General features: G+C 33.2%; 1 pseudogene; it reads right to left on the minus strand.

The window, feature by feature from the left end:
* Nucleotides 1-9,031: 9,031 nt before the first annotated feature.
* On the minus strand, nucleotides 9,032-19,965 carry LOC149786634 (thymidine phosphorylase-like; annotated as a pseudogene).
* Between the last annotated feature and the right edge of the window lie 5,541 nt (nucleotides 19,966-25,506).

Consider the following 25,506-nt stretch of genomic DNA (forward strand, 5'->3'; position numbering starts at 1 on the left):
GTATACTTAATTTATGAACTGTGCTTAAATTTTGTCCACGATCGTAAATTGTAAACAGAATGTTAATACAGCTAACTTTGGTCCATGATTACAAGCTGTTAACAAAAGGTGATTACGTTGGAAATCTTCACATCCTATTATGTTAGAATTCACGTGAATATATGCATCACAAGGATTTTATAAACATAATTCATTCATGTTTTAGAGCAACCTGTCAGATATAGCTCGAGATGAGTCATTTATTGAAACTATTACTGGAATTGTTAAAGTGATCATTGACTTTTGGACTGACAGTCTACTTTGAATCTTTGTAAACTGATTCAAAGACATTCTCGATTGGACCATTATGTTACATCGGGCCATTCAAGTCTATTGGAATTCAATCCGAACATTCTACATTTTTTTGACATTTGATAGGACATTTATGATTATTTGAGATTCAGTTCACAAAACTGTAAGCGCCTCTTGAATTTTCACGTTGTGTTTAGAGAAGTAAATGGCTTGTTGGTTTAAATTAAGCTTGTTGGTTTCACATGTTTCTGTTGCATATTTAAGACCCATAGCCGTAATATTTACGATTATGAGATAGTGTCTCCACAGAACTTCATTGTAATGGATAAAAGTTGCATTATCACAATTTACATTGTCTTTAAATATATAATGGCGATATAGTTAGATGAATAACGATGCACAAAGAGAGTTTGACATTACATGCAACGACGTGCAATATACTCCTATGAAATGAGCACCAGTGTGTAAATAATATTACCCCAGTCTGAGTCTATTACTCGTGTACCCTTGTACAGCATGGTTGAAAGAAGCAATCATACTGTTTTCGAATAAATCACACTATACTAGAAGTTTAAAAGCTCATATGAGTAAAATTTGAAAGTCTGCAAACAACTGTATCCCAACCGGACTGTCTATACATTTATAAAATAAGATGTAAGGGAAACGCTAAAATTATTGCAGAATACTTTCCGCCTTTTCCTTGTGCTGGAAGTGATCAAAAGAGGGTGATGGGGCCTGAAGACTACTTTAAACACGATTATATCTGACAAGATTAAAAGTGCTTCATTTTTGCTTTGAAAACATCTTGTTTAGTTAGATAAATATAAACAAAATGATTTACTTGGCTTAAGAAGTAAATTCAATGATGAGCACCGATCAAGGACACTTTATCAATTCAGGAAGTCTTAATGCGAATATTTCCCGTATGAGTAAAATCACAGATTTGATTTGATTTTATAAGACTTATTCTTCCCATGATTTCTTTTTCACTGCCTTAGTTCTATGCCGACTGAACGGGATACAAGTAGATATCTTCATGAAATATTTTCTGCTTAATTTAAAGCAAAACTGTTTGGTCACTACTATATATATATATATATATATATATATATATATATATATATATATATATATATATATATATGCAACATTACGTGAAGAATAGTACAAGTATTTGATGCTTAACCCTAATGTGAAGAGTAATATAAATATTTGATACCTAACTGTAATGTGAAGAGTAATATGAATATTTGATACCTAACTGTAATGTGAAGAGTAATATGAATATTTGATACCTAACTGTAATGTGAAGAGTAATATAAATATTTGATACCTAACTGTAATGTGAAGACATATATACGCATACATACCAATAATGCAGACCTTTATACTATACATGCATATGATATAGCTCTAGATAGATGTTTACGAGTTTTAACATGTATGCTGATCTACTAATGAGTTACTGATTTCTCGAGTATGAAATTAACAGCTAAAATTACATAAGAACCGCTTTCATCTGACTCTATGCAAGTGGATACAATCGTGTCATGCACAAGTTAATAGCACACCAAAAAACCAAATGGGTGTAATAACAACCATTCAAAATCAAAATTAACAAATTGTAACAAAGAATTCTAGGTGATTATTGATTGGGTAGAATAGATGTTCCGAATATACATATATATAATCGGATATGACGTTTATTATCCTGCTTTGAGTCCCGTTACGGAGAGTTGATTACACCACAACAGCTTGGTTGAGGGTGTCAAGAATATCGGCGGGAAGCTGGTCTTCGTCACGGTGCACAATGATCCAGGGCTCACCTGAAACATGGTGTGTTCACACACACATAAATTATATACATGCACATTTTCCTCAAGTACATAGCCATATATTTTTTCATAATCATGGCAGGCCAAATAATGTCAACACAATAATCAGCTGACATCTTGATATCTATTTACAATCTAATATTGAAGACATATTATTTAGACAGCTTATGGTAATTCTATTCTTATCTTCTTAATAAACACACTTTTCAAAGTTTGTTTGACTTTGATGGTGTTACATAACGATTTTTCACTCGAATATTATCAATACATATATCTTCGTGTTTAAAACTATTCATTGTGACTACCAATAGGGGATGCTGCCTAACTTCTTTGTACGTGAAAATTTTGAACAAACAAAAGATTTGAATAAATTTATATGACCTTATAACCCAACATAAACAGGAATGCCCTTACGTTTTCTTGTGAAATCAATTCAAGATAACAAACACTATTTTCTGATTATTAAAAAGCTATAATTAATTGACACGTGGATGCAGGACAGTGAACGCCACAAAATAACATATGTACGAATATACGAAACAATTTTTATTTTACGGTTACTGTCTCATTGCTCCTCGTCCAGCCGCGGAGTGCATCAATTTCTTGGAAGACATTTCCGCCACTATAATGTGTGTGTGTGATTTTGGATTTTTAACGTAGCTTTAAAAACATTTCAGTCATATCACTACGAGGACTGCAGTGTGGCAGTTTATAGCGATGTCTAGCACTGAGGCATCATGATGCAGACATATAGTATCATGTCCCAACAAGACACATTATCCTGCCACCAAGAGGACCTGTCCTAACACTAACCTCTTAAAACTGAGCACCTAGCAAGGCAGATGTTAGTAGCATTTTTGTAAGTCTTTGGTATGACTCGGTCGGGGATCGAACCCACGACCTCCCGCATCCGAGGCGGACGCTCTAACTACTAGGCCACCGGAGCGGTTCCTCTCTGACTTAAATGGTCTGAACTTTATTTTTGGAAAGCACATCAGACTCACAGACGTGACAAACTGATACAAAAGCGTACTGAATTAGTGTCTTATATTTGGATTTTTGTAATATTTCTTTCAGCCTGCTTCAAAAGACGTTATTCGCAGACCAAACAAGGATTAAATTGTTACCGGTGTAGTTTTATTTACGAAAAGAGTTTTAATACACCCATTTATAATTACAAGACTAGGTTAAGTTAATCTAGGGGTGATCAGAAATTTCAAAATGTCTTATTTAGCATGATTCATTGTGGGATTAAATTCACAGATCTCCATCGACATTCATCTTTAAATGACTCTAACTGCGAATCACTTGGCATGTTGTGGTTATCTCAGTTGGATATACATGCATATGTCACAAACGTGAAAAGGAGGGAACTTTTGCACCGTTAAATGGTGGGCATTCGACAAATTGTTCCAAATGTTTAATTGTGCATTTTCTATTGAGCATGACATCATTAAGAGGTCTTCTAAAAGAAAAATCTCACAACCACAACTTCTTAAAAAACTACAAGAATATTAATGCCTAAAATAGATTATCTGGCCTACTCCTCCTGCCAACATCTTTTTTTCTTTTTTCTTTTAACATTTTAACCTCTTTTGTGACCAAACAACTAAATAAACATAGCCGAACCCTCAAACATTTGGGGCTTTGGAAAGATAATGTTTGTCCTTTCGTTAATTTAGACCACTTGAACTGGCATAACAGCTATATTTGCTAGTCTTGTTCTGCTGATACCTAAAAATTGCATTATATTTTATGATGTCAAAATGTGTCAATATCGTGCGAATATGTATTTGCTCCATTTATTTGTGGTAATAACATTTGAATAAAGAATTATAAACTTAAAACATAACAATAGCAGCATGCGAATAGAACAAATAAGTGAGAAACTCGTGGTACGAAGAGCGCTAGTTAGAGTTTCCCCTGACTTTTCACATCCTATTTTAGATATTTTAGATATTTTGACATTAATGCTGGGGAATCAGAGTCCATGGCCTATAGGTAAGTTAGAATTCCAGATTCGATAAGCATATGGCACGTGTCAACAATCTTTTTGTTGATTTCATGTCACTACCGCTTTGCAATGTTCTCTCAGCTTTAAAGTATGGTTTTATCAAGGTTGCAGAGACAGCGAAGTGTTTCTGGTCATTATTCGCAGAATACACATCATGTCCTTTCGCTTGTTTTACAAACTTTAAGCAACTTTCACTTAATATCTTGTTGTTTTTTTATATTACGTGAGTATTGGACCTCCGATTAGGTGTGCATGTATGCAACGAAATATGTCAAGTGACTTGCAAACCACATGATGACGAAAAAATAAATTTCATTAGCGCTGCTGTTTAGTTTCTCCTATCAACTGATTAAGAAAATAACGATTATTATACGTGCAATTTCAGAAACATTAAATCCTTCCTATCGATTTTGTGCAGGTATCGCAGGATGTAAGATCATTTAGGCTGCTTGCCTCGGTAGTAAGATGCGAATTCCAACTTTTCGATATTTAATTGGCTCAATCCCAACACCTTAACAACAACGTAAAACTATTTGAATTTGAATGGGGTGGGGAGGGTTAGATGTAACCGGGACTAGAAAAGCACATGTTATGGGGATTACATCAGCAGCTTAAATGTCTTCTCAACATCGGTATCAATTACTTAGATCGTTATGAATATTACATAGATCGAAGCCAAAGATGTGAAATACCGGCATGAATAGTTCATAGATCCAAGCCAAAGATGTAATATAAATGTACGACATAACTAGATGTAAGCCAAAGATGTGACATACCAGTATGAATATTTCCTATCTCTAAACCAAAGTTATGGCACACCAAACTGAATATTTGGTATGATGTGAAATACTAGTATGATAACTTATTTCATAGATTCATGCCAAAGATGTGATAAAAAAGAATAACTATTCCGTACATCTAATTTATTGATTTGATATACCATTAGAATTTTGATGCCCATATACCCAACAAGAAAACAAAAAATGTCTTATTTTGCATTTTGCCTCTACACAAACAATTGGGTTCCTCTTCATTTTACGTGTTCGCTCCTTATTTGGTAATGACAGCTGAAGCCCGTCATAAATATCGCATATAAAGCTTTATAACTAGACATGTCTTAACAACATGTATCTTATTTGAACAACATTTTAGCCAAACAAAACAATAAAAAGCATTTAAATGATGACAAAACTATTTGTTTGTTCTTGTTGTTCTGTTTTGTTATATTTTCTACTATTTTGCCACTGGGTCAGATTCTTAAATCATTGAAAATCTTGGGTGTCGCTTAGTTACGATGTACACGATTCACATAATTAATTTCGACTAATGTCAACGCTATGCTAACTAGTGACAAACCATTAATGCATATCCACATTAAAATCAAAATAAATTATATATATATATATATATATATATATATATATATATATATATATATATATATATATATATATATATATATATATATATAATTTTATGTATATTTGATGTAATTTAATTGTTTGTAAGTTTTAAAATCTTTTTATTTTTAATTTTGTTACATGTCAAAGTAATGTAATTTTGTTTACTTGATTTGGTATTTTTTTCAGAAAATTAAGTTTGAACTGACTCTTTTCATAAACACCTAATAATAGAATCACTGTTTCTACTTTTGTCTTCGTTCCCGTCCTTGAATCAGAAATCACTGAAACAAGAAAACAACTTTCTATATTTGTTTTATTCTCGGAGTAAAATGATTGGTTTTTATCAAGGTCATGCTGGGAGTATGTGATTTTAGATGTAAACAACATCTATTTCGCAATTCGGGGTTTTTCGAAATTGAGCAGTAGTTATATTTAATATTGAATTTTAGATAGATATTTCTTAGTTTTGGGCTTTTACCTTGGACACAGGATAGTGTTTCGTTGTGACCAGTTTGGAGTTATAGTTTAATTTTTATTCAAATTATTTGGATTCTGAAAGATCAATTATTTTTCCTGGAAACATTTGAGAGCTCATACAGAATTCTTGGATAAAGACATTTCTTTAACTTTTATTCGGAATACAAACACCGGAATATTATTTTCTGTGATTCACAAAGAACTGTAAAAACATCAGCGCTATACTGAATACAGTATATGTCAGAACCTCCGATTTTGGAATTTTCGTCGGAAATCGAACTTGATTTCATTAGAACATTTCATTACTGGGACTTCTAACATTTAATTCGTGGATTATTCTTGGATTATTTTTGGATGTGATTTTTTAAACCGTAAGTCGTTTTTTTCATTTTACATTGTTTTTTTTCCAGGGAAATAAATTATTTGTTAAATCTTTCAAAACTTGTTGTTTTTACTCTTTCTTTTGTTACTGTTTAGTAGAGCCTAAAAATGTAACATAAGAATATATATATATATATATATATATATATATATATATATATATATATATATATATATATATATATATATATATATATATCTGTGTGTGTGTGTATGTATGTATGTGTGTGTGTCTGTCTGTATCTGTGTCTGTGTGACATGTTAGCAGCATTCACATATAAATATAAGTGCAGCACAAGGTGAACAAAACTGCAACTGACACTGGACATACAAACAGAATACAAACATAGTTATATAAATTGCATACAAAGCAAAAAATTTATTATTTAATGAACGCACGGAATCAATAAAATTGAAATTTAAGTAAGTATTGCAGGTTTTAATACCCACTATGTTACGCATATTTAATTTTCATTTTTGTTAGTTATTATTTTAATAATCTGTTTTATTTCTTAAAATAATTTTGCAATGTAACCTTGTATTGGACTTAATCTTGTCCAAAATCAAGTATATTTTCCACTTGACCTGAATTATTGATTTTCTTTTATTCTGTTTGCAAGTAATGCATTCCTAAAATATTATCTATGCCTATGACTTTAATAATATTATCATTCTTAATAGAAATATACATGTTTATTTGAGTCTAGATCGAGGTTATTGGGATTCCTCTGGTGTACCGGACATAGTCTATGTTCTATATTATAATTATAGTAACGGACTTTCTAACTTTAACTAATTTTTTATTTTATAAACGTTAAGAAGTCTTTACTATTTTCGATTAGGTAATAGTTTGGGGATCTTTTAATGTTACTTGTGACCTGAGGCCAAATAGAAGACTATATAATATTGTCTGTGGAAAATTATTCATTCGTGCTTTAAGATCTAGCAGAATCAATTCTGTGTTATTGTTATGTCCAGTAGTTGATTTGGGCTGGAATGTATTTCTTCAAATTATTTAATTCAGTGATTTTTTTCCTCTGGAAATAAAGAGTGCTCATAAAATAAAATATTATTGGACAGAGACATTCACTGGGATTTATATCAAATTCAACCAGGAATTATGTTTTTGTCTTTCAACAAAAGACTGTTGGTACAACAACACGATAGAGACTGCCGTTGGCGCATCAACACCTTCAGAGTTCAAATTGTATTTAGAACTTTTATTATTAGGACATGTATCTGCAATTATCTGAGTATTGTGGAAATTATTTCGCAATACAGTAAGTTCCTTTTTCATTTTCACATTGAATTCTAGGTAAATAAATTATCTTTTTAATCGTTCAAAGCTTCTTGCTTCACAATCTATTCTGTTACTTATTTTAAGAGCAAAGACTCGTAACAACAATGTTATACTGTACCTTCCTTTGCATGATCTCCAACATGTCGTGAAAGTTCCAGTCCTACGTCAAAATTGTATGGCCTCTCCTGTTCTTGTTCGTCCGACACTCAGTTTACAATGTGTGTTTGTGTGTGTGTGCGTGCGTGTATGTATGTGTGTGTGTGTGGCAAACTGAGCCCATTTGAACCAGTCACTCGATATACAGACAGAAAGAAGCATACTTATATAAAATGCATATAACCCCAAAGATGTATTATAAAATGTGTGCCCGGGATAAATTTAAGTCAGATTGAAATGTAAGTATTTTTTACGGGTTTTAAATACGCACCAGCCCATGATATACAATACCTTCCTTTATTTCATGATCAATATGTATTTTAAGTTCCAGACCTATTCCATAGGTTATGTCCTCTCCTGGTCTGGTCCGTCAGGCACCCAGTTTACGACTGACCTCGGCGGACTTTAATCCATCGATGTCCTTGATATATCCAACGAAACCATTACAGTAAATCAGCAAGCACATGTAATGGTTCATATTCTGACGATATGGGCAATTAGTAACCTATCAAACCATAATGTTGCATTTCGTGATAGAGAGAATCATCGTTAAAAAGTGTATTCTCCAAATGATGTTTTTACTTTCATGAATGTGAAGTCATACTTTAAATGGTTAATCAAACACTCAACAAAACATCAGTTCGGATTGGTGTCTCTATGATCTCAGTAATTTGTAGATCTCCATTCGAACATAATTGCCTGCGTAAAATTAGGGTAATAACATTACGAGTGAAATCAATAATAATAGACATGAATAAAATGTTGGTCACAAGGAACAAATGCGAAAAAGCAGAAAAATGACATTTTCGTTACCAAATTTAAAATCTGAAAACTCTATGTTATTCTTTTTTCTGTTCCTGGTGTTAGCAGCTCAAGCTATCGTTTCAGTCAATGACAATTACTATTTTGTAATTCTCTAAACTTTTCTCCTATCGAAACATGTTTGCTTTAATAGTAAATGGATGTTGAATAGCAATCTTATAAAAACAATTCTGCGATAACTGGGTTTTAATTGTTACCATTGGCTTGGCAGGGGACTTTCGTCTTCACCTTGAATTTGGGCAGGAGCCTGGCACGTCCGTCCCATCCCTGCAGAGATCGTCAGCAAGATACGGTTCGACTCCCTGTACTTTTACCATTGCGCAAAACTTGGCCATCGCAGTTAAGTCTTGTATCACTTTCTTGATTTTCGTGCGCCCTTCCTGCTTCTCCTCAACTTGGCCACAGAGAAACAAAGCATGGCCTCATTCAAGGTGAAAATGAAAACAAAATGGTAATGCATTCCTATATCTAAAGGCTTGACTAGGGATACAATGATATTAATCGACATTTTCACTGTAGGAGGAATGATTCATTAGATAATAACCATAAAACATATGCGACAGAAAATGCTTACATTATGATGTGGGATTTATCAATCTTATCACCTGCAAGTAGGTTTTAACAGGTGATAAAAGAGAAAACACTTCAGTCTTGATTATTTTTCATAGCTTAATAATATAATTTTGCAAATGTAATCGAAAGCACCCTAAAAAGACAAAGAAGTAGACTACGTAAACAATAGAACTAAACATTAAAATACCTGAGGAAAACCTGTATTTTAGCGCCCTGCAATTCATAATGCTAGCTACGGCACCATTGATTACAGTTACAGACAAATTGCAAAAAGACTATATTTTAGATTGTATTACATAATTAGATGTTGAAATGTATCAGTAGGAGAATAATTATATCGCCAGCGATAAAACCGCTTCATCGTCACAGACATAACTTTTGAAACTACATTTTTTATATTCAGAGAATATATCTGTCTTTTTGTATGTTGTTCAAACTTGTATTTCCATATTTAGGCATATTTCATTTTTCTTTATCTTCTATATATCTACCTCTCAAGTCTCTGTCTCTTAGGATGAAACGACCTTAAAATATTTAAGACCGATATATAAATTTATGTAATCATTTAGGATATGCAAACAATTGTTTGTCTTAAAAAGAACTTAAAACAAAAACAAAATAAAACTCATACTTTTTTACAAGCTAGTTTTACACATAAATGGTGCAAACTGACAGTGATTGATCTTACATTCCCTATTTCTACGACAAACGGTAAAAGCTTTAATCGAAAATCACCTCATTAGATATAGTAATATCATTGTTTAAATAACGATTTCAGCTCTCTTATCAATATTGACCATGTCTGAAAACTATGGAGTTCTGATTGCAACTGAATCTCACTAAGAAGCTAAAACTGGATCGAAGGTTAGTTACAGATACAGTCCGCGAGGTTACCAAAACCACACAAGTCACGTCTGAATGCATAAAGCAAAAATAAGAAAATAATCAAAATCATACTAGGTGAACTAATTATCATTTAAATCTTCCATTAAGACCGTACACTCTGAAATGTGCCGCATGATTGTTTTTTTTTTCTGTGTGCACGCATGTGAGACAGTGCGTTTGTGTCTGTGTGTGATTTACCAAGGCGCTTAACAAGCTCGTTCAAGTATCCTGGTCCTTGCCCATGCATACCTTCAATTGCCTCTACTACTTCTAGAGAATTTCCTATCATAATTCCAACGGGAGCGTCCATGTTCGTGAGCAATGCTGCCGTTTTGATTCCAAATCCATTACCAACCTTGACCTATTTCAAAGGAATACATCACCAATCGAATTGTTTAGACATTTTTGATTTTTACCTATATATCTATGCATATATATATATATATATATATATATATATATATATATATATATATATATATATATATATATAAAAGATAGATAGATAAAAACAAATAAGATAGCATGATTCATTTATTCATAGAAAAGGTCATACACAATTAAAAGAAAAGTGAATATTTGCATGAGGAGATAAAATAAAATGATCAGATTAATTGTGTCGGTTAAGTGTAAGAATATATAATGATTGTTCGAGGTGAGCAAATTATAAATGAGAAACAATCTGATATTTAGAAATGGCAAAGGTACCCGCTGTTATGTACAAAAAATGAAAAAGACTATATAATTCTTTCTAGTTCTTTTGGGGGTGATTATTATGCTATATCGATCAATTTAGCATCTAGTGTCCTTTTTCGAATACAAATAATTGCTTTTTTGTGATACGATATCAGAATGTTTTGTGACGGCGGAGAGAAATATTTGTTATTGTATCAGCTGAATGAGATGATGAAAAGTACCAAATACAGGGTACGAAAATTAGATTCGGATTTAGCCATAGATCCTAAATGCGAGGGGCAATCATCTCTTCAATAGCCTCTCTCTATCTCTCTCAGACAGGTTTCTCATGAATGTTTTCCCTCATTGCACGCAATGAGTATAATGGATCGACCATTTCATTTTTGCGAGTAGGGTGGGGGACTGGATTTTTTTTTTCGACCGAGATATTTCTTTTTCTTTTCTATAAAAGATTTTTGGTTCCAAATAATGTCATGAATATAAAAGAGGTCTAATTACGACTACAACGTGGATAAATTAGATTTTCATTCAGATTTGGACTGACGGTTGACTGGACGCCACTGACTCAGACTACATATGGTGTTTTCTATTCGGCTAATAAAGAAGTTTAAATGGTTCAAGTTTAATTTAAGGAATTATTTATGTGTATGTGTTGTCATTTCTTGTGATAACTGCATATACAGTAAGGCGTAAGATCACTTGATAGACATCTTGACATCAACAGAATCGTAGAATATGAATTTTTAAACAAGTTTCGTTATACATGAAACGACATCCTCTTTGCATATCTTAATAGCCAACAACCATTGTATATCGTGCTAGACTCGAATTTCCGTACTTTGATTCACGATACCAGCAAAACAGAAAACGAAACTAAAACCGTCAAGTTATGCTGTTGGCTAACTTATCTAAGCCAAAATAAAAACTATTATCTCAATAGCCAGCATCCATTTTACATATTGACTTACACTCGAGTTTTCGTACTTTTTTCACGATTCAGATTCAAACTGGAAACGAAATTGAAATCCTGAAGTTATGCTGCTGTCAATTTCAAATCAACGATAGAAAAATGTAAATAATCTCTCAAATACTATATGCTGCATGAAATATATGATATGAATGCATCTAGGTACTTTGTATTTCGAAGGTATGTTTTTATTTATCGATGTATTTATTTTATTTGCTTTAATTGACTGTATGTTTCGAACAGAAAAAGAGAAAAGAAGAAAAATCATTACGTCTCAATCAGTTGCTCGACCAAATAGACGTTTCGACCCAAAATCTGTTTCTTCCACTTTACACTTGCGCAACTATTGGCGTGTCGGTTATAATTATATATATATATATATATATATATATATATATATATATATATATATATATATATATATATATAAAAACAACGCCAACACGTAGAATTTGTAACAGCTTTTGCTTCATCAGAATGAATTCAAAACTGAATTCAATATCACTGTTTACGTCATGAAATTTTTTATCTTTGTAAGTGGTCAATAATATAAACATTATGACACAAACAAGATGACGTCGTAGCTTAAATTTGTAACCTAATTATCTTATACTTTAACGAATAATTTACATGGAGATATGCATATCCAGCATAGATTAATGATAGATTACTACATAAAAATACATAAAACTGGACCTTAAAGAACTCTTGTTAAAATGTGCGGCAACATGAGATGAAAATGATTGATCGATATAATTTTGTTATGTCTGATCTATGTTGATTCATACGTTTATATATTTTTTATTGGTTTGTCCAATATATTGGATGCCACATTTTTTGCGTGTGTTCAAATAAATAGCATTTGATGTTGCACAACTATTATCACATCGCATATTAAAAGTTTCTTTCGTATTTTTACTATTGAAAGAAGTATTTTCATTAATAAAAGAACAGTGCGAGCATCTAGGTCTATTACATTTAGTTGATGATCCCTTTCAATTTCTAGTTTAGAATTAATTAGGAAATATTTAAGACTTTTAGTCCTTTTATAAGCAAGTGTGGGTTTGCTTTCGTGTATCGATTTAACACTTGCTTTACATGATGATTTTAATTTCTCTCAATATGTATTGATCATCTTACCTATATTAAGCAAACTTGGATTATATTCTATGACATAAGGAATGCTATTTTTATTTCTATTTTTGATTTTACATTGTAAAGATGCAATTTGTGTAAGAGAAGATACTTTTTGGAAAGCAGTATCAATGATGTCAATAGATTAATTTCTTTTTAAAAATAGTGCTGACACTGTTTTTAAATCATCTTTGACAGAGTTAGATCAGCATTTTTTAAATAGAAATTACCATATTGACATCATTAATACTGCATTGACTGAAATAATGGGTCTCACAGGTTAATTCTAAACAGAATATTTGAATGTCGTTTAAACCTAATATCATGATTATTTCAAAGAACGGTTGGTGTCAGCGTTTTAGCAAATACATTCATTCCTTTCAAACATTAGTTAGACTGGAGGAATAATGAAATTTATGATGAACGGCGGCCTCGTGGCTTTAAGATACAGTTGCAACAAAACATAAATAACAAGACAATCATTTATGTTTCTTGTTGACCTAACCTGAGGTTCCAAAAATGCTCCCTAATCGTCACAAACCAGACAGCCTTTTGCAATAATCATATATAAGAGTTCGTCTTCACACCTACAGACTACGTCAACAAAGCTTCAAACTGCCATACGCACAGTAGTGTAACCCTAAGCACCAAACCGCTTCCTCTACACGTACATAACGCATGACAAGGGCGTACATATTTGCATGAAAGTGTTTTGGGGTGCTCTTTATTGTCCCGTGATGAAGAGTCACTAGATTCACCGGAATAAAGTTATTTACCCGAAAAAACAGTAATTACCGGAATAATTGTGTGAATCCAAAATAACACGAAGATGTAAGGATTGAATTTTTGCATTTGTAAGCAAAAACCGGGGCTGCGTTTGAAACTCTAACCTTTGCAGCAAATGGTGGCATCAATATTTAAGGGAAATTAAATATTGATTACAATAGGTCCAATTTAAACACTGGCTTTAAAAAGATTTGACCTTTAGTGCCTTTGACGCGAAAGATTTGTTCGGCCGAAAAATTACACGATACAATGTAAAATTCAATTAATACTAAATCAGAATTGTCCACATAACCATGAACAAGTTATATGTATGTGTCTTCTGATTTTAATTTAATTTCCATCCAGTTTTGTTTAAACCTTTGTGTTTGATCCATAAGATGGCCAAATTAAGCGATGACTTAAAATAAGTACCCTTTTGGTCAGTAAAGATTCTGAGATTTTTTTAATATTCTTTTTCACTGCCAAAATTCACCTCATATAGAAGTAAGTAGAAAACATTAATGCTATTTTACCTCCAATATTCTACTGAGGCAATCTATAAACGCCTGATTATTTTATTATTTTTATTATGAGTTAAATCAAGTACACAATAAAACGAATTTAAATACGTGTATAATAAAGAAAAGAAATCAAGGCTAGTATTACTGATTCTTTCGGACGATACTGAACAAATATAAATACACACGATATATTAAAGATATAAATATTGTTATAAGAAAGTGATGTTACACACTGCACCATACTAAGTCACCTTGTAAAATGAAACAACGTACATCTCACTTTAAATATAAAATAATCTAACACAACATAATTCACATCGAATTAATTATCGAGGTTGAAGGGAATCTAGTATTGGAATGAAGAACGCATGTTATCATTCAGAAACAATAGTAAGTTTCAAAATCACGACCGTCATGTATAACAATAGACCTGTGAAAAGTGGCACGTATCCCTGCCTGTCTTTGTTTTGATCACTATTACTTACTGACTTTAGCATGTAACAGTTACATGCATTCCACACAGGTAGAACATCAAGTTAATTTCAAGTCCAGTCGTGGTTCATCATTGTGCAAAATTACAAAAGATGGTTTACCAGAACTTGTTAAAACAGATAAAACAAATGAACGCGTTTGAGCAACTAAGCTTACCTAATGAGAAGTTTGGTAAATATGAGTAATCATCTGTTTTATTTTTATTTCTGTATTTCCTGTTATATCGTTATTGCTTACACAAGGGATCCGAAAGCTCATTGTTTGTTAATTCAATTATGTTAAATACTTTTTTTGACTTCTTTGCTTTTATTAATTCCGTCATTTTGTTCGTAGTTTCAGTCTGCCGCCTAATGTATTACTCTGGATTATGTTGAGCATTCCCATTACATAAATCCCAGGAAACTCCTTAATAAAGAAGAACAACAGATCAGTCTCATGACAACCCAGTCATACATTTCTTGTACCTTGGATCACCTTTAAGTGTGCCATAGCAACGCTGAATGATGACAAGGTTGTCCTCGGATGGTTGAACAGGCAAAGGAACGTGAACATTTGTAATCTAAGTTCCGTACAACCAATATGTTTCTAAAACGATGTGCTTTAACTTTCCATTAGGCAAATTAGAAAGTGCATTTAAGGCAAGGTACCCTTGCAGCACTCCCACACACTGTAATCAACAAAGAAATCTCGCATACATTTATCTGACCTTACCATTGCATTGTGATCATTTTGTATGATGTATAAAAATTTTTGCTTACGACCATTATGAACTTTGCCAATTGTACTTTTTGGCAAGACTGAAGAATATAAAAACAACGCTAGTTTTCACAAAATCACCGTTTGAGTCCAGATCTGTGTCCACAAGATTGGTATTCTTTCCGATCACATTTTTTACATTCAAACTTACCACTTTCGTGCTGAAAGCGTCAGATTACATTTCTGCATAAATTGTGGTGAATAGTAAAAGCTATGTGGCTGGTTTAAACAAGCACTAAGCGGATGCAATTAAATTAATTTTTGAATGAGTACACAAATTGCCATCTACTAATTCATTATATTTAATCACTGTTTAACCCTGACGGCCGGAATCAGATTAGTATTTCCTTTCATGTCTAAATCGTAATATCGTCGATTTAATATTATTTTTTATGGCTGCATGCAGCGTCAGTAAAATATGATTGTTCTAGTGACAGCGACAGAAACTATTTTTGTTCAGCTTGTAATCAATTACTTTAATGAATAATTATGAAACATGCAAAATATCTTTAAACTTTATGTGAAAAAGGTGATTCTAAAATATTGTCTCGCTTTGACACTCCTACAAATGATTCTAAACCAACCTCTTTAGAAGACTGTCAAGCATGTGAGATTATAATGAATATCAATAACTAAAAGAAAAATGTAAACATGTATACACCATAACCAGGGCTAACCTGTCAAGTGGGCAACATATTGTACTTTAGGTAAACTAAAAACTGAAAACATCTCCGAACATCCAACTTTTTGACAAAACTTACTAAAATCGTAGCTACAATAATTCCTTTAAAGTTTAAGGTGAGAATTTTAGAAATATTAGCAAACTTCCAATCGCAGCAAGCATCGGTTAAACGGTCCGAAATTACAATACAAAACATAGTAAGCTATCCAGAACATTAGCTGGAAAATAAATACTTTCTGAGTATTTTAATGAATTTGTTCTAGAACATGTGCTTATGATAAAGATAATATTTCTACACTTCATGAATATCAACCACTTATTGTATTTTTATAGAATTGTTTATTGTATTTTTATAGAATTGTTAGGTAAGGGATAAGGGTATATTCAATTTACCATAATAATCTTATCAAAGAATTATTATCAGAGGCATATCCATAAACATCAAAACAGTTCGATATAAGCAAATTGGTTTATGGTGTCGTCTTTCAAGTGCGATATTAGCCGTCCAGACTGTGGAAAACATATAGGTGCAGATAATTATGGATTCCACACAGAAGTGTGTTAAAAGCGATTTAGTCTGGATATCCATCTGGGTCTCACATCAAATTAACTACTTCGTCAAATGTTTTATACCTTGCAAAGCGTTCCAGTGATAATATAATGGATTGTAATACCAAAGCGAAATTTTCTGCACCGTGTGCTACTTTGGCGTATACGAAATACTAATAATATAATGCATTTGTCTTTATTTATGATATTTTGATTTTATTTACCCGATATAAAACAAAGTCCCATAGTTGCTGGATGGCACATTTCCTTATTGAATGATGGGCAGTCATAAATAATGATTTAAGATACGTGAAGTACAACCATAGTAAGCATAAAGGTTTAGATTTAAAGGTAGTCGGTATTTCTTCCAGCAAATCATACCATTTGTGTGGCAAGTTCTCTAGTTGGTTTCTCATCCTTTCGAAACGCTGACTTTCCAGTCTTTACATCAAAAGCCAGGGCATCCAAGCTTACAGCTGCCTTCTTGGATATAATAGATCCTGTAATTAAATTTAAATATATATATATATATATATATATATATATATATATATATATATATATATATATATATATATATATATATAATAATAATAAAATAAAAACATTGAACCATATAGAATTATCTTTAATTAACATGCAGACATTACAATTGAGCAAGGAAATATGAATATATATAATTTACGAACTCGAGCCGAAAACTTACACACAATGTTAATTACATTGAGTAACCTAATGATTGGCTTGTCCTCAGTGATATCAAAACTTCCGCAGACCAGAATTCACATGTAGGCCCAAATAAAGTTCCAAGATGTTGTGTTAGTGTTAAAGTAAAATAGCAATATAAACATATAATGGATGTTTCTTGTTTCTGTTATATTAATAAGTTTCATGATATTAATCTTCACCAATAAAAAGGAAATATGTGTAAGTTAATTGCGTATAATGAAGCAATTTACACTTTTGCGTTCTGTTTGCCCGTAATAAGACCAAGGCTGTTGGCAGTACCCGTAACATCACGATTCTCATGCATTATCTTCTCTGCGGGAACAATATCATTCGTCTGTCCAGATATAAAGCAACCAACAGTATCTAGGATATCCGTCATCTCTTGGTGGGTTAGATAGACACGGAAGCCTGGGATGGATTCCAGCTTGTCTAGTGTTCCTCCTGTATGTTCAAGACCACGACCGGAAATCATAGGAACCTACGTCGGGGGGAAATCATAGTAATCAAGAGAACATCATTTCTAAATACGCCAGTATGACACAATGGAAGAGACGACCAAGATAATTCAATCTATTAGGCTGGGATTAAATTAATCATGGGCTCGAGTCTCGTTCACCCCGACTCTCGCGTATCTCATTGACAACTCTGTCAAAAGGGGGTCTTGGAAAATGTTTCATTCATCGCTATTACATGTAGAAGACATTTTTAAAAAAATATGTAGAAACAAAGCAACAACGATATTGTCGCTGTCTCAAAATTGATCTAAACATGTTATCTGCATTCATTCATGCCAAAAGTATATGTTAAGCTATCAAAGATAGCATTAAACATTACTTTGTACACGTGATGCCATGTCATCATCTCTGCATCATCACATGTAATCACCCAATCAAATCATATTTCCAACATTGGGAAAGCGTCCTACTAGCATACAAAACAGTTTGTCTGAGGTTTTTTCTTCATTTGTCTATTTTGTCAGACCTGTTAAGCAAACATCTCACAGAGCTCCTCTTAAATAGGACTTATTGGGCTTTATGACCTCGTAAGTTTGGCCACAGCATGTAGGAGTCCTGACGTTTTCTCTGTTTTGTTTTTAATGTTCATTTGAGCATGAAAGCTGTTTATTTCTTTATTCCCTGATGAAGAGGTTGTTTAGACGCGACTCGTTGGGAAACTTTCGAATTTGTACCTTTATCAATTTTCGTGTACATTTTGTAAAAATAATTTACTGATGCCATCTGATTTGATTGACTATTAATAATAGTTCGATGCCTATATATAATCATCTGTAACATACACATTATTATCACCAGCTGGCATCTCATGAGCCCTAGTTGGTGGCGATGGTGACCTATCACTGATAATGCCGCATGGTGGCATAAGATCTTGTTTACTCGATAGACATGCCAAGAAACTAAAACAATATGCATTTTCATGATTTTGCAAAACGTTGTAGTACCCATGTAAGCAAATGGTATGTATGAACGTAAATTAAATTATCTGAATATGTACAGGACTGAACAGAAACTCAGTGTCTGGTAAGCACCTAATGCGTGGGCAAAATGAGTCTTGAATGACAATATAAATAGCATTTATATCATATATAGTATGCTTATACGTGCATATAATATACAATTATTTATATGTCATTATAGATATCGATCGTGGACATCGCTGTTGCAAATTTATAACAAAAATGACTACGCTTGGTGCTCATGAGGAAAATATAATGTCATCTACTTCAGTGCAAAGTATTACTAGCTTCCAACAGACGATCAGAGTATCACCCTCCTAAAGACCGTGCTGATAGGACTATTACAATATTTATAAGTGTCATCACGTGAAAGACGGTGTCTGATACTTACATGGTCAATCACACTACATATAAAAACTAAATATGATTGTCTAATATCTACAAGTATATCCATGAGGTAGTGTGGCCATGGGACATGTGTTACGAACACAGGATCGAATGGTTCAAACCCTAGTCATTATTGCATTTTTAAACAAAGCCCTTGACCTCGATTGCTCCAGCACTAGTCGACTCACTATAACAATATATACCATCATCCTTTAATTAGGTCGATGTGATTTCATCTGCGAAGAGCTTGTTCCCATTTAGAATGAGAATTATTCTCTCTATCCTAATGCCATTTTAATTTGTGACATCAGCAGTTCTTAAGAGGCTGTAGAAGACATTATTGTTAAATAATAAAAGTAGTAATTGAAACCAATCCCATAAGCAAATAGATACGCAAACACATTGCCTTTCGCATAAGCACATTACCAGCGCTAAAAATATGGAAAGCAGACTGTCGAATATATGAAATGTGATATTACCTTCATCCCGCAGGCTGCTAGAGCTGGTGTTAGCAGAAGACTAACTTTATCTCCAACAACCCCGGTAATTGTTTGTCCACAATCTGGCTCTTCCATTTCTCCAGCCATGCCAGAACTTTACCAGAGTTGGCCATCTCGCGTGTAAGACACGTGATCTCTGCATCATTCAGATGTCTCAGATATATTGCCATCAGCATCCCACCTATAAATAATAGAAAGCATGTAAGTGGAACTACGAAGTACCAAATATCCATGCAATGTTCATTTAGCCAACAACAGAGTCTTATGATGTTCGTACACGTAATCGTCAACTACAATGTGAACCTTTAATGATATGTTTGAAGTCTTCATATACTTTTGACAACTAATGTAGATTTCTTTAGTAAACGACCCTTTCCAGAGCCTTTAAGTAGGTCCTGACTCCAATTTAAACCCTAACCGTAAGTCTACACATTCGGCATTGCTGACTCAAATATCAATCGGACTTATAATTCGGCCATTCAAACCGCTAATGGTTTAGTTCAAGTTAAGGTTTCGTCGGTCAAATCCGAACTAGGAGATGAAGAGGCTTGCATTTCTTTGACAAAACTTGTTATACTGCAAATATGCTAACTCTAAACTTCCGTGGTAAATATTTATAAACTTCACGTTCTAACTTTCCTTGACATTGTCCAGTTTACTTTCAAAAGATCTTAATTGTGTACCGATACCGAAAACGTTAGATTTTGGGACATGATGTAACAAAAATCGAAAAGAGCTTGTCGCTAAGATTTTATTTCATCCATTTGGCGACTTCATAATAAAATACACACCTTCGTAAATGTAAAATTCAGCGACAAATCCAGTTGTATCTAAGGATGTACAGGATTGCGTTTGTAACATCAGAAACAAAAGCATACCTCATGTATATCTTTCATAGACTTCAAGCCTCAGTTAACAAGATTTAGGGCGTTACAAATAAATTTTATTCTAAAATGACTCTTTGGTAAAAAGAAAGGCAGATAAGGAAAGTGCCACTATTTTCGTAGATTGATATTTAGTATAGTGTGGAAGCAGTGCGACAATTAAATGATTTGTAATATTATCATCCTCTTTAAAAACCAATTTGTAATTACACACTTTTGGATGTCAAACTTGGAAAAATACGTAAAGACGGTGTGGTTGTTTCGGACAAAACGGAAATCGATAGCTCTTTCCAAATGATTCAAGAAAAGTATATTTTATATTGTCATTTGTTTCGAATCTTCATACACCTGTACAGAAGTTTTAAGATACCAAGGGAACTTCCGCCAAGTAGGCCCATTTCACTTTGTTCAAGTGTTTATAAGCGCATTGTCATATGTGTCGATATTACTTTAAACCCATTGTTTTTAAAATATAAATGATTTTCTGGAAAACAAACTGTGTTAAAATGAAGATAGAAATGATTTTCTGGCAAGACTGTGTTAAAACGAAGCCGCCTAGAAAATGCAGTTATAACAGATGGTGATAACCTTGATATTAACATCGTACATTACTATCTTTTGTTTGCTCTCGGAAAGGTGCTGCGTGATACTCAGGAGCCAAATCTACCGACTAATGAAATTTTGAATTGAAAATTTGTTATGATAAGAACTATTTTGTTTTTAATAAACACATGCATCTCCATAAAAAGATATAGCATTGGGAAACAGGTTAGCTCCAGTTTATGCAAATATTTGTGTAGCTGAATGGGAGAAAAAGATGTTTAATAAATCCTAAAAGCTACGATATTTCTACGCTAGATTTATTCGTCATATTTAATTCACTCGGATGCATCAGGAAGATGAAGTTAAATGGTTATTTAAATTGATGAGTAACACGTATTCATTAAATAGAATTTAAACCAAAAAGAATGTGACAATGCTTAAGATGAACAATGGTGCAAAAGGAATAACCTGGCTTCTAGGACATATTTCAAAGAAAATGACACTCAACAGTTCATACTAGGATATATTTCAAAGAAACCGACACCCATTAGTTTTTACTAGGGTATGTCTCAAAGAAACTGTCACCCATCAGTTCTAATTAGGGTATATTTCAAAGAAACTGACTCCCGTCAGTTCTTACTAGGATATGTTTCAAAGAAACCGACACCTATCAGTTCTAACTAGGGTATATTTCAAAGAAACCGACACCTATCTGTTCTTACTATAGTCTGACTATATATCACCATTTCTTTTTACCCACCACCCCCACCGATTTCAATAAAGAAAACGTTTAAAGTGATAAAAAATGCACAGAACTAAGTCAAGTGAATCGTTGATTTATGATTTATAACATGACTGTGACCAGAATTGCACGAAAACTGGAATCCCCAGCACCTTGCATGCTTAACGGACTTTCCATACTAACACGGCGCCATATTATGTACACTATGGGTTAGTTTTTTTCCATCAGACAACATAATGACGTAGTTCATTCTATTCGGTAACTGCCGGATAATTCTGTAAATTACCATAACTTTGAGAGTTTGGAATTATATCCCTTTGCACACATGAACATAGAAATTAAACCGCTTTCTAAATTCACGTGAACGGCAAATTTGTTGTTGTCATTCTTTTCCATTGCTTGCTTAGACATTGTTAATATCGGAAGCAGACGACATACGCACGTATATCTGTAGTCGTGCACACACCCCTTTGCTGAAAATGGACTTGTCCTGGAACAGGAAATAGATCTTGAGCTTGTCCGTCTATTATATTGAAAACTTCCGTTAAGCATGAAACGCGCAGATGGTGACGACGTTAGGGCCACTCTAGTCATAGTAAGGTTAAAAATTATAAATCAATGAATGAATCGACTAAGTTCGGTGCGCTTTTTTATCACATTAAAGATTACCGTTTCTTTTATATCGGTTGGGGGTTACAAACAATCGGATGTATATTAAGACTATAGGTATATTTCGAAGAAACCGACACCCATCAGTTTCAGCTAGGTTATATTTCAATGAAACTGACTCCCATCAGTTCGTACTAGGGCATATTTCTGAGAAACAGAAACACATTAGTTCGCACGTAAATATAGTTTTCGTCTACGCAGTACTGTTAAATCCCAAGTAATGAAGTCCCACCGGATTTGCAACAACAATTAGGACTTTCATTATCAGTGGTCATTGTTTTTGGAGGATTACGAGAAAGGGGCTACAATAACAGGGACTTAAGAAAATGAAAATCGATGTATTAGTAAAATATATATTTGCAACGAAACGCAATAATTTACAGATTTGTTTGTTAGTTTTTGAGCAGACGTTCCACCTCTCCATTAAAGTATACAAGAGATATTCTTGCAGATATGAAACAAATATTTCCTCGTGCATTTGTTTGCTGATGACATAATATTCCTTTATAAAGTTTTATTTTATTTTATATGGGAACCATCATGTTTATATCGGAGGATAGCCAACTATATTTATAACTTTTGAAGCAAAGCTACTGATCACATTTGCATTGCTTAAAAACGTTGCATATTTAGACGTTGCTGTACCTGATATTATAATATGTGCAACAAAGTGATTTTAATTTCAACTTCAGCAGCAAATTTACATCATAAAAAAATCAATTTACATTAAACAAGAATAGAAAGAACATATAATGAGTACAGAGATGTTAACGAGCATGAGCTTCAAATACATTACAAACTTGTGACATTTTGAATTTTGTCAAGACGGTAAGTCAACGTCATTCAGTTTAGACGAATGACAAAAGACATTCACAGTTTCTACCAAGAAAATATTTGGCGGCAATAATAAGGAAGGTGACAATGTTGAAATTAGAGCTAGTATCTATATACAAAATACAAATCATATGGCAAATAACCGTTCTTTCAAGTGCACTATATCCAACAAGGAATCACGTGTATCAGGGATTGATTACGATAAATGCAATAAACTGACAACAGTACAAAACTAGTATCTAAATACCTTAGGCGCTTTCGACTCTTAATGAGTCTTTATCAAGCCAAATTAAAAAAAAAAAAACATAGGCATGAAAAACTAATAAAAAGAAAAACCGTTGCGTTTGCGAAACTTTCCATGGCTATTTCTATATGAATGAAACCTTTGAATTTATTACGTTTCAACTAGTTTATTTCAATTTGTTGCGGATGCTGCAAAATAGTTTATTTTGACCTAGAAATTGATGAGCCATAACGACATCTGTTATTTTATGTAAATGTATTTAAACGCAAATTATATCCCGGATATTTCACTGATGTAGTAGTAATTATAGGCGACTGGGTAACTAATAAACAAATAAAGAGAATTATTTGAAAGAAAGTGTGTCGGCTGCTGATATATATTTTTATTTGCGCATGGCTGTCCGTTTCTAATCTTCTTGGTTTAAGCCGCTTGGTTTCAATGTTCTAAGGCGGAGTATCCAGTAAGATTCCTTTTTCTTTTCTGGTTTCGGAACTCCAGTTGGGGTTGGGAGCATTTGCAATAAGTGTGATATCGCTGAAACTGCGGCCAGGGAAAGAGAGGTGCTCTGCGACTGGACTTCTGAACAGCTTCTTTGTCACCCAATCAGATCTAGGTAGATTGTTCTTTTTGTAAAGCTTTCCAGCAAACGAAAAACTACTTAGAAAACAAACTCCATATTGACAGCTACCCAAAACCAACCGACAAACACCAGTATTACCTCCCAACCAGTTGCCATCCAAAACACCGCATTAGGAAAATCCCATACAGCCAGGCACCGAGGATACGCAGAATTTGCTCCGACGATGAAGCATTCCAAAATGGTCTGAAGAGGTATATAAATTTGCCGAGGCTACTACAAAGACCCGATTGCGGAGGCAACCCAAAGGACAAAACAAACAAACCACAATGACCTACTGTAATATAGATAGAATGAAAAGGCTCATAGGATACGATTTATCCTGATCTATCATCCAGACAATCTCAAAGTAGGTAAAATCATCGGGATACACTGACCCCTCGTGTAATCGTGATACGCATTAAAGTTAATCCTCTCGATCAAACCTGTAGAACCAAAACTTCGGTTTTAGTCGGTTTTATTTAAATAGCTCATATAACGCCAAAAAGTTTAGTTTCAATGTTTCATAAAAAAAATGAGCTTAAACATGTTTTGGAAGTAAAATCTGTAAAACATTGACCGAATATGTATGTGCTACAAAACTGAAGTTTATTTTGGTCAATACTAATTGAAGCATGGTGGTGGTTCTGGCAGACGAGTGAAAAGGTATGAAAGAAGACACTGAACAGTTTATTTACACCATTTGTATGAATCTACTGAAAATGTATAGAAAATTGAAGTTTAAAAATATAGAGATGCCCCTCAAAGATGTTTGAAAAAGTCTCTCCATCTCCGAAAATTTCAAGGTCTACGACTTTATGTCACTGCGAGAGTCCTGACGTCACAATGGCGTCAAATGTATAATATATAGTAGACTTTGCAGGCATTTTAGACTTATCAATAACGTGTTAACTTTCAATGTTGAAGAATAATATATATAGGTAACATCATATGTTCTGCACCTTTTAAATAATCTCTGATGCATCTTAAAACCTTGTACAGTCAGATTTTATTCTGACGTTCTATTGAATTACCTAATACTTAACACGTTGTAAATACTTCTTTTGCTTAAGGAATTAAAATAAGGGAATGAAACCGACGACGGACCATTATTACAACTGTTGTTTTAATATAAAATCTAATTTAGATTCTGTTCATATAGCGTTTTGAAATTTAGATTTTCCC

The sequence above is a fragment of the Sinohyriopsis cumingii genome, chromosome 12 (assembly GCF_028554795.1).
Source record: "Sinohyriopsis cumingii isolate HCF-2022 chromosome 12, ASM2855479v2, whole genome shotgun sequence".
NCBI classification, from domain to species: Eukaryota; Metazoa; Mollusca; class Bivalvia; order Unionida; family Unionidae; genus Sinohyriopsis; species Sinohyriopsis cumingii.